Genomic DNA, 10779 nt, shown 5'->3' on the forward strand with positions numbered 1-10779 from the left:
CATCTCAACTATCAGTGGAGAAACATCTCTAGAGTCACATCCACCTCAAACTCACACCCTGAAATTGCAAAGTAGCTCTGTACTGATCCGCCTGAGAGATCTCTGGAAGGACAGCCAAAAGGCTCTCCACAATGTTCTCAACTGCACTAATGGGATTTCTTATACGTGCTCTCTCACCTAGACTAGATGTTTCTAAGGCTATGACATGAAAGCAATGTCACTTGAAGGTTACTTACATATTAGTCATGCAGGCAATTTTAAAGCCAAAAGGAAACAGCGCTTAGGGTAAGAACTTCTAATGAGAATGTCATTAACAGAATCTCCATCTGCAAACTTCAAACCATGACCATGCACCTTTGCTCCACTTCTTTCCTGTCCACAACAAACGTCATTCTGTATATATTCTCCCAAGTTATACACCCTAGTTCTAGCACAGTAATTTTAACAAAATTTTAATTTCTTAATAAATAGTGATTTTAACAAAAGGATGAGGAATAGGGGGACAACTGCTTCGTGGGCAATGCATTTGTTTAGCTGCTCTGGGAAGTACAACAGAAATGGATGCCCATGACGTGGAAATTTTAAGTGCACCCTGGCATTTCTGTCGTCCTGCTTAGACAATTCCCACTTACAAAATCTCCGAATCCTGTGCTGAGCAGCCGAATGCACCAACGTGGATTTCACTCCACAGCTTTCTGAAGCTCCTTCATGGGTCTAACCCAAAGAATTGAACTGAGAAAAAGGCTGCATGGGCCATTTCTTTGCATCAACCAAGAGCAAAGAGAAACTCCAAAAACAGACAGAGGCCTCAATTATGTAAAACAAAGAACAGTGAAAAATCTTATGAAGTCTGTTGCCTTTGCACATGAATTGCCTTCACTAGCATGGTCTGCAAACCATCTCGCCATTTAAATCCAATCTCATAACCTCACTTCTCTCAAGACACCACAGCAGTAAATTCTCCATATATGCTACTTGAACACCAGCAAGGACTGTTACAATATTTGTACGTGAATCTGCTTGCTAAAATAAACTTCGTTTATGCAGATATCCTCCACCATAGCTTGACACTTCGCTGCGTAACAAATCTTACAGAGAAAGTTAAAATGATTGCACAAAAGAGTACTTCAATATTTCAATATATGAAATTTCAAGCATTACTTATATCTTTAAATTACTATTAAATAAATAACGTTATTATGAATGGTCAAGATAAAAGATACAAAACCAAGAAAGGTAATTTCACAATTTCATAGTTTCACAGCAGGCCAGTGTGTGAAGGCATGCAAGATAGTGCAGATGCAACTTAAGTTCGCTGAAGCATGTAAATTCTTTGTTGCAGGTGTGCATACAGCAGCAAAATTCATTGCTGGCTAAGTTACCTTAACTCTAGGAAAACTGTTAAGTGAGCAGGCTGTAGAAGGCACTACAGAAAAGCTCAGAAAGCGGGGAGATTCTAAGGCGGACACACACACGTGGTAATATATTCAAAAGGGCATGAAATAAATCAAATGGCAAAAGCTCCAAGTTTTTAAGAGAATCAAAACGGATTCTGCTCTTCAGTCCCCAGCTCCTTACAGATGGTCTGTCCAAAGACTTCATCAAAAAGGGCTTAATATCCTTTCCTGTTCTAACTGGATAAATTCTATGTAGACAGAATTTATAACATATATACAGTGGTTTTACTGTCTGATGTCTTTAGATAACAAAACTGCTTTAAAAGGAAGTGGAAAACTTCTGAAACATGGATAAGCCCTTAGTTTTCACACATAGAGCCTCACGTTACTGAAAAGCCTGAACAAGCCTTTGTTTTTATTTGTTGCTTTTCTTCTATCATCCTTCTTGTACACCAGATGAGACTGAAAAGCCTAGGGAGTATTTACTTTTCAAATGCCCGTGAAGTGAAATAATGAGAAAATGATGGCGAAAGAGGAAAGGCATCCTGCCCCTTTAAAAAAGGTCCCAGCTCTAGCATCAGGTGCAAATTGGTTAAGCAGCAGCAGATCCGAAGTCCCTGAAGGAACTGCTTATATTAGGAAAATGGGACTTGCATTAATAAATTAGTTTCCTATCTCTTTTCAAATGTCCTTGATAAAACACAAGATAGCATAAGAGTTTGAAATGAGTCATGCCTTTCATATTTTTATATCGTTAGCTAATATGTATTACCTTTTACACATCACTAGTTTGCAGTTTTAAATATCAACTGCTTCTGTCAAGTTTTAAAACACTTATTGATCAAAAATGTTTTAAGTAATCAATAGCGAAAGCCGAAGAATTAGCTCTATAAATGGAGAAAGCACAAAAGATTAGGAGTGCTCTCAGATGAAGAGTCTTGATAAGAGGAAGATGAGACACATCAAGGGATGATAAAAGACATATGGGACCCCTAGACACCAGAGATGTTACAAACCTGGCAGTCTGCAACCTTGGCCTTGGAATTAACTGCATTACTGTGTATCGGAAACTATCTCCTTACAATATTTCCCCTGAAAAATATCAGTCCACTCGAACAAGAACTTCCACCTTGACAACAAATACTTCTTCACCACATACTGTAACTGTCAGAGCAAAACAAACCATAAGCAGATTGAAGTGGTGTGCAATTTAAAAAGTGAGCTCCAAAGCAGCTTGAAAGAGAAATGCTTCTAACAAACATTTATTTCCCAAATAGGGGAAAAAAACCTCTAAAAAAGGTTAACTCATCTTTAAAAGTATCTATATTTTTCTCTAGAAAATTTATCCAGTGCTGCTTTTTATCAGCAGCAACATCTACAGCTCAAAGCACAGACATGACTGTAATGCTTGCTAGTAAAATCTAGCTAAAATGGGCAGCGAAAAACCGCAAAGTCATGGCCACAAATAGCCAGACCAGAAGCCTCCAGGTGCGTGACTAAGAGGAACAGGGAGGCAATAGCAGCCTGTGCTACACAGCATTCAGAATAAATTCACACGCATTGGAATAAGAGTCTCCAGGTGACAGTTTTTTACACCAGTTTGGAGAACAGAGGAAGCTACCACACTGTGCAGCTTCTAATTTTACTAACATTTGGATGGAGAAGAGAATCTACTTTCAAATTTGCTCGATGTTTACTTGCATCAAAACTTTATTAAAAAAAAAAAAAAACAACCACACAGCAGCATTGATAGTTTGACTCGGGAAAAGTTCTCTTCTCCTAAAAGTAAACAGGAAGATAAGATGCATTTATTACCAAAAGACTCTAGCTTATGACTGAGTCATGAAAAGTATACTTGAAAACCAGCCCATATTTAAGTGTTTAAGGCTAACAAAATCCAATTCAGGCATTCTGATATTACCATCTAAATTTGTAATCCTAGTCATTTTTATTTATATTTGTAAAATCCATTTCAAGTATTTAATGCTGACATGTACTTTAACACAGAAAATAAAGTTAGCTTTCCTTTGACTACGTCTTCCTCAAAGTAAGAAGAGCAAATGGCTTTGGATATTATCTTTGTATAATGAAAGTAGTTTGTGTTGGCAAAAGCAGAATGCTCTCTTTTTACTTACTGCTTGCTCTGAGACTTCTAGACTAATTCATTTTAACGAGTGTCTTAACAGTGCCTCTGTGTTACACCACACCCACACAATACTAACCTATACTGCTAGGTTTTTTAGTAAGTTTATATTTAATTTTTATGCAAGCTTTCTGAGCATTTTCCACACACTGACTACTCCATGTGATATTTCCAAATAATGAGGAAAGTATGCCCCAAAAGTTTGGAAGTCTGCATGACCAATTACTTAATAGTATAAATTACTTATTATGAGGGGGAGGTTAATTTGGCAACCTTTCACATCATTTGCCCAAAATAAGCTGAACATTGCACAGACATTTATCAGGATGAAAAAAAAAACCCAAGAGAATAGATTAACTATACATACTTCAACAGCTAAAACAAGGAGGGATCAATTGAATCAACAAATACATAATTTCCAAGTAAACAAAAGAAATTAAATAATTGAAGAAATTAAATAGGCCAAATCTGAGTCATATGATGCAGAAAGACCCATAGCTGATATAAACCTGACTTAACCTGGAAGTTTATCCAAACAAATGCAATACAGTGGCTAAAACTGTAAAGTTATTCCACATGAAAAAAAGTTGAGCATTTGTGCTTACTATTTGCACAATTTCAGCACTTGAGAGCTCCAGCTTTGAACCAAGAGCTACTATGCTATTGCCCCAATCACACCAATCTGAGCAGAGGGTAAGATGAAACCAAATAGACAGACAGAGCATGGGCAGGAGAAAAGGAGCAAGCACTGCAGGAGACTCAGCACACTTTCCAATCTGCCCAGTACACGGGTTACCACTTCAGCATTTCAGTAGGTAACCAAATGTTTTCCATCAAGAAGAGGCTTGCGTTAAAACACCAGTTTACATATTTATCATGTTACATGATGCTTCTAATAAAAGACAGCTTCCAATTAGAAACAGTTGTCTTGTACAAAAAAATGCCCCATTAAGCCGTGGACAAAAACATACCACTGAATTTTGTTTAATATAAAAAGCAGGTCTCTTTAATAAGATCACAGAGATTCTCAAGTCTGACTGCAAATATGCAAGCAGTCATATTGTGAAAGCCCTTGCAGATGATAAACGGCATGATAAATCTAAGGCAAGTCATGACAAATGAAATGCTTATAATGAAAAAATAGATAAGTAAGAGATACTGCATCAACTAAAGAATTAAAATTTGGATTCATTCGTTGATAGTAGGGTACAATGAAAAAGTATCAACAGACAACCTCCTGTCTGCATCTTGCTCACTACAGACTGAGCATGCCAAAACACATCCTGTGCACAGCTGCAAACACTTGCAATGACCGCAACAGAATAATAAAGAGAAAAAGGAAATCCCGGGGGGGAAATCTAAATTTATCTAGAGTTTTTCCATGTCTAGTCTTAAAAATGCAAGCTCATGATCAGATATACCCTATATTAAGTCAGTGGATGAAGTGATGACTTTTTCAATTTTGGATATAATCCTCCTTGACAACTGATTTAAAAAAAAAAAAAGGCACTTGGAAAGGACAGATGCTTCATTTTGATGGTTAAAATAATCCTGCCATGGACACTAACAAGTTTGCAATCAAATTGGTATTTTTAAGCATCTACCCAAGGATGATTTTTGTTAGATTGGTACATCTAAATATATTTTAGTTCAGTGATTAAACAAACGAAAAATTGAAAGTTAAAGCAATAGAGATTCCTTTTCCTACGCAGAGCAGAAAAGAACTCAATTTCATTGGGGATAAACTGAAATATGATTTTAGTTAGTTTACCTTTGAATTTAATGTTTTCTCATTAAAGTCTTTAAATGAAGAATGTTTGTCCAAAATTAAAGTTAAAAAAAGTGTTCGAAATTCTCAAAGCCTTTTTGCATTTCCCAAAGAAAGTCTGCAAGGATGAAACGAAATGTTGAAACATTATGTTGAAACTTTTAAATTGCATGAACTAGACCAGCTGCAAAGTTTCTTATATACGCCTATAAAATAATACAGAGGATGGGTTACTACTCAGGAACTTGTACAGTATTTCTGAACTCCTAGAAGCCGTATTTTCAACTAACTTAGACAAGCAAATGTCCATCAGACTCATGCAACCAACATACCTTCTGGGCAGAACGTTCAAGCCAGGTACTAAACAATGACCAGGCAACAAGAAGGAACCTGCCCTGTCCCACCCATGCACCCCCACAACCCTACCCTCCCTCAAACCTTTCCTCACAACCAGGGCCGCACTCCGGTCTCGCTGACTGCGCAAGCTTCCCCCGCACACACGAGTAGGAGCTCTGCTGTACACCGAAGGTGGCTCATTTATCATCAACTTTACAGATTCAACCCATGGGTGCAAGCGGGTTTGTCCTCCACCCAGAAATGCCGCCCCTCCCACCCTTTTTTTAATATATATGTATCAAGCATAAGTGGGACGCGGGAAAAGAAAAGCAGAAACAGAAGGACTGGAAGGTGCCATGCAGCTTGGATGGCTTCTGACACGCATTCCAGTAAGATATAAACTGATTCCGATAATGGAATTCCAAAATATATGTGAGTGTATAGGAATATACATATTCTAACTGAATTCCTATTATTGCTAACTATATTGTACGCTCAGAGCATTTAGTGTTACAACATGGACTGCGATGTATTAGAATCATTTAAGAGACACCACAAGTCATCATGGGTCTTCAGAACCTATTTGCAATTATTAAAAAAAGTGTATATATATTAAACCACAACTCTCCATCTAGCACAACTCCTTTTTCTGTGTTAAGGACGAAGCATTTCCCCCTCCCTCCCTAACAACTTCAGCTACTGGCAAGCAAAACATACTCTTGAAGTCCTGGAAGAGTATTTTTTCCATATTCCATTAAGGAATTATTTTGTTCATGCTTTCCACACTGAAAAATTACTTCTGGAATGACACAACACAGAGAAAACTCATCCCAAAAGAGAACGTTTTCATGAAGACTGGAACCCATGAAAGGTCATGACAAGATATCCAGTTGAAATATTAACTGCAAGAACATCACAGTGCTGAAATATTTATACTTAATAGAAGTTATGATTTGAAAATCTGTGGAAATAACCCATGTCTGGAACATTAGGAAAGAAAAACTACTTCAAGGTCCAGCATAAGATACTAAAAAAGTTGCAGAGCAAACAAGATACAGGCTGTTACTTCCCCTTACCTTGTTTTTATAGCACTGGATTTCTCATCTCGCATATCTTTGCTGTCTATTGAAGGTTATTAGCTTTTCATGGATCTGGTACTCATTTACACTACCAGGTCAAAACCCAGAAGAGAAACAGAACAACGTAATCCTGCCATAACTTCTCACATCAGAGGACACTCAACCCATAAATACTTCGCCCTACCTAAGAGCATGAAGGTGTTGCATGAAGATTAACTAGAGAAGTAGGGTTTGTAGACAAGTTCCCCCAGTGCAAAGCTCACCCCACTGCACACACCACCCAAGCACCGGCCAGGATTTTGGCTTCTCTGAAGTTTCATGTGCCCAAGTTTATCCCTCCTTCCCTTACAGCAAAACTGGTTATAGAAACTGAACAGCCAAGAAACTCTCAGAGATGTGACTCATCCAAAGAACAGTTTGCAACTTCATGTCAAGAAAGCTTGGAAATCCTGAGCAGCCTCAATTTTCCAGGCTCTCAGCTCAGAGGGAACCCAGACTGCCGTGAGGTTTCAAGGGACTTTCATGCTCCTGCCACGAACAGCAGGGCGTTCTCCAGTCAACTCTGAAACCTTTCATTCTCCCCTAGTATTCAGGAAAGAAGGAAGAGAAAAACCCAAACACACCCATTTTTGTGACCTGTGTAAGGGAAGTGAAAAAGGGGCCTAGCTTGGCATATGAGAGGAGATATAAGAAAGCAAGGTGTGAGACAACAGAATTTTTTTTTTTTCCCCACACAATCACATAACCAGTTTACTCAAGAGAAGGCTAACCAACATACTGACTCTACTGACAAAAGACTCCAGGGTACATTGGAGGAGTTGGTCACCTACATCACTCAAGTATTGATTGGTAATGGATCCACCTGACAGCCACAGAAAAACCACACACAAGCCTATAGAAAAGGTAAAGTTTAAGTACAGAAAATACAAATACTTTTCTTTACATCACTTGCATTGCTGAAATTAAGTTCTCATTTTGGAACTGCAGTAGGTTACACAGCCACTTACTTCAGCTCAGCTGAAGAGCCATTAATTTGAACACTTGCAATTATCTGCCATCCCAAACAAGCTAATTCAGTGTTATACAAGTTTATACTAAGGAAAAAAAAAAAGCATTCACACAGAAAGACACAGCTAAAATCTACTTGTCAACCTAATCAAGCTAAGTTCTGAATTGGCGTGGGAAGAGCTTTTAATCATGACTTGCAGGCTGTGCTGTGTTCGCCTGTAGAAAAGGCAGCAAGAACTAGTCAAATACCCAAAAAGGCACAGAGCAAAAGACTGCAGCCTACTGAGATTAAAAAATGAGTAAGAGCCTTTTTCTTTCTTTGGTGTGTTGTTCATATACTTTATGGAAATAATTCCATGTTGTTTTCTTTTTTTTTTTTTGTATTTTTGTTTTAAAATGCATGTAATCCTTAGATACACCAGTCTGAAATAAGTCCCATTCATAGTATTTACCTGCTCTTACTAGGTATCCATTACCTTATTTTCTAGATATCAGGTTTGCTTAAGCAAAGAATGCAAATTTCAAGATAACAAGTGTAACACTGGAAGAATTTTTGCTGCACCCATAATCTGATTGCCATGTCACTGACTTCACCTATTTGCCAGCTCCAGCTGTATGACATGTACTTGGATAATCCCTAAAAAGTTTGACTAACCTGGCAAAACCTCAAATAACAGGGATCACATGATCTCCCCAACCTCTTCCGTGCTTTGGTCTCTTTATGCTTTGAAAGGGGTTCTTGTCTAATCTGTGCAGGCGGATGCTGAAAAGCACAACTCTGCCACCTTTCTTATCCATCTCCTTCCCCTCAATCTTAGCTGGCAAAAATGAACACACAAAAAATCACTCAGATCAACAAACTGAACCTGTGGCTACACGCACAAGACGTGTAGGAAGACACACTTAATACCTCTCCTACATCTGCCCTTTTGCTGATTAAGGTAAATTCTCCTTGGACTGTAAATTAATTGTCATCCCCTCCCTCTGAAAAAACCCTACTTATTGGAAAATTTGTGCATTTTTAAAGCCTTGCCTGTTCTAAACAAGGCAGTTCCTTTCAACCTTTCTGGTTTGGTTGTATTTTCAAAACCTCTTTCTTTTCCTGTTTTCAGAGTCTATCTTTAATTTGTCTGCTTTCTTTCATTTTGGTAGACAAGACGGTACCCTAGGTGAGACCTCAACTGAACTGCACAGAGCATAAGGCTACATAATTTATGTGTCGTGTTCTCGCTTATACACATAAAATGAGATGGGCTAGGTGGGGGCTGCACCAATTAAAAAAAAAGCTATGAGCATGATTATGCTATCACATCCCACTGCACTACTCCCCACCTGTTCCTTATTTACCTCAAGTATTAGATTTTTCCTTTGTAAATTCACCACTTTATACCTTTGTCTACTGAAATCAATGAATTCCAACAACCCCAATGCTCTGTAATGTTTCCAATGATAAAAATCTTTGCCCCCAGTTTTCTGAAGCAGAACTTCAGGGAAGAACAACCTTGGGCTACGAAGTGAACGACAAAGGAAAAGCCTGGAGAGCAGAACAGGTTGGGCTGCATTTAAAAAAAGAAAACAGGTGCACAATAAAACAGTATCTTAGAGAGATCTTTGAAGACTGGGGCAAAATAAAGATATAAAACAGGAGCAAGACTTGGTTAACATCATGTTCAAGAAGATTAGAGTATGCCCCATGCACTGAAGCTGATTAATGGAGTACAGATCTTCCCCAGGAACATTTGTTTTAACACTCAAGTCCCTCGGTATACCTCTCATGTTAAAAAGACAAGTCATTTCTAACACAGATATATGCTAGCATGCTGTCCCTACTTGGCATCACTGAAAGCTCTAAGTGAATCTCTCTACTACAGTGGTCACAACCTATATTTTGCAAACCTATAAAGACGTAATTACTGACTTTAATGGGACTACCTGCAATGCACAAACATGTAGGATAGGAAAAAGCCTCTAGCAGCACACGGCAGAGTACATTAAAGATCTTTTGTTTTGAAAGATAAACAATGCATATACACATCACGTTAAAGTCACATATACTTCCATTACACTCAGCTACACACTCTCATTCCCGCTGTGCTAACCTTCCCTTTATCCCACAAAATTCAAGGTTTTAGTTCTTGCTCTAACTACAGGTATGACTTCTTCATGCAACTGCTAAACATGCATACATTATAGACACAAATATGCCCGCTCTTCTTAAAGACCAATTTATTAATGTCCTACACCAAATAGATTCTCTTGAAGGGAAGATGAGCATGTGCTTCCAAAAAACAAGTGCCTGGATTTCAAAAGCACATGCCCTTTCAGAGTATTGTAATTATTTGTACCTACACTGCAGTCACTGAGAAATTTGACTATTTTTAGCAAGATGGATGAGAAGTGAAAGAAAAGATGAGTTAGAGAATCAGCATGCCATCAATGCCAGCTAAAGAGGAAGCGTCCTGAAAATATACCAATACTTTCCAGTAAAAGCCCGATGCATAATGCCTAAAATGAAATATTTCATCTTCAAAATCACACCTCAGACAGCAGGTCCCAGAGCAGTTTTCACCGCCTGGGTGTGCTCCTCCTGTAAGTGGTACCACGTAACCCTTCCAGGCTGGCTTCCTACAGACACTTCTAAGGGCTTGCTCCCCAACCCAAAGCCTCCAGGAGCCATGCCACGGCAGAAAAGGGAATCTGAATCCCGAGGGCCTTCTCCCGATTCACTTTTTAGGCTATATATCACTGGCACCGCATTCTCTTCATCATCTGGTAGCTGCTAAATAAAAAGAAGAGTTTCTAAAACGGATTTGGTTCAGGTTTGACACTGAAAACTGCCTTATAAGGTATAAAAGCCCGAAAGCAGGAAGAGGCTTTGACAAAACTAAGGAAGTTCCTCTGCGCTTGCTCGCTGGAGGGGGAGGGGTTTTTTTCTTCCACAGAGAGAAGTAACAGAATAAATTGCATTATCCACATACTAAAAAAACCTAAATACATAACAGCCCCCCAGGCCTCACCCGGCAGCGCGGTGACTCCTCTCAGCGAGGG

Source organism: Pygoscelis adeliae, unplaced genomic scaffold, assembly GCF_000699105.1.
Source record: "Pygoscelis adeliae isolate BGI_AS28 unplaced genomic scaffold, ASM69910v1 Scaffold51, whole genome shotgun sequence".
Lineage (NCBI taxonomy): Eukaryota > Metazoa > Chordata > Aves > Sphenisciformes > Spheniscidae > Pygoscelis > Pygoscelis adeliae.